The sequence below is a fragment of the Alligator sinensis genome, unplaced genomic scaffold (genome assembly GCF_000455745.1).
Source record: "Alligator sinensis unplaced genomic scaffold, ASM45574v1 scaffold1302_1, whole genome shotgun sequence".
NCBI classification, from domain to species: domain Eukaryota; kingdom Metazoa; phylum Chordata; order Crocodylia; family Alligatoridae; genus Alligator; species Alligator sinensis.
Window position 1 is genome coordinate 357166 of NW_005842612.1, and position 1093 is coordinate 358258.

The following is a 1093-nucleotide window of genomic DNA, read 5'->3' on the forward strand; positions in this document are numbered from 1 at the left end:
TGTAGGCTGCATGTCCCCCTCCCTCCATCATGGACTCTCTCCCCCCTTCCCCCCAAGGCTGCGTGCGCCCTGTGGATCTCAGTGGGGCCCCCAAGCCTGGCCTGGCCCCCGAGCTGCACTTTACCTTCCCCATCGAGACCATTGGTGAGTACCCAGGGGGGGTTGGGGCAGCTGAAAGGGCTGTGCCCCCCACACCCCGAACCCTTTGCCGGGTGCCGGCACCCCCTCTCCTGCCAGGCTGCCCTGAGCCAGGGGCCTTTGGGGGAGGGGGAGCCCTTCCTCATCCCCTCCTCTCCGCCCCCCTGCAGTGTGCCTTCAGGACAGCGTGCTGGCCTTCTGGAAGCATGGCATGCAGGGCCGCAGCCTGCAGGATGCACAGGTGAGCGTGGGAGGGGGGGGGGGATGACACCCACCCCCTCAAGTGGGGCCAAGCAGGCAGCTGTGCTGGGGGGAGAGAGAGAGACCTGGCTGGGAGGGGCAGGATCGGGCCATTCCCGTGGTTAGGGAGGAAGGGGAGGGGTCCCTGCTGTGTGCCAGGCATGTGCACAGGTGTACAGGAGTGTGGTTGTGTGGGGATGTGCGTGAGCATGGGTGGGAGCCTATACGCAAGCACGTGTGCATGTACAAGAGCGTGTGCACGTGTGTGTGTGTCCAGGAGTGTTGTGTGAGCACAGGTGTGAGTGTATGGGAGCATGTGTGTACAAGAATGTTTATGGGAGCACAGATATGTGTGTGTACAAGTGAATGGGAGCACAGGTGTGTGTGTACATACAAGAGTGCTTATGTGAGCATATATCTGTGTGTGTATGGGAGCATGTACATGAGTGTGTGTGTGTGTGTGTACATGAGTGTGTAAGCACAAGCTTGCACATGTATCCTTGAGCACGCGCATGTGCATATCCCAGCAGCCCCCCCAGGAAGTGGGGCGCGCAGGGGGGGCCCCCAGGCTGCACCTGACCTCCCCTCCCCCCCAGGTGACGCAGGAGATCACGGATCAGTCGCGGGTCTTCCGGGTGCTGGGAGCGCACAGGTGAGGACGGTGGGGGGGTGCCCCAGCATCATCTAGCCCCCCTCCCCCCCTCCCCCCCCAACA

The 1093-nt window shown here is 62.8% G+C and overlaps 1 long non-coding RNA gene across 1 annotated transcript; it reads left to right on the forward strand.

Annotated features, from left to right (window-relative positions):
• Positions 1-54: 54 nt before the first annotated feature.
• Positions 55-1031, forward strand: LOC102383143. Its single transcript, XR_324906.2, has 3 exons — positions 55-144; positions 309-379; positions 975-1031. It is a non-coding gene; the product is annotated as an uncharacterized LOC102383143 (long non-coding RNA).
• The last annotated feature ends 62 nt before the right edge of the window (positions 1032-1093 follow it).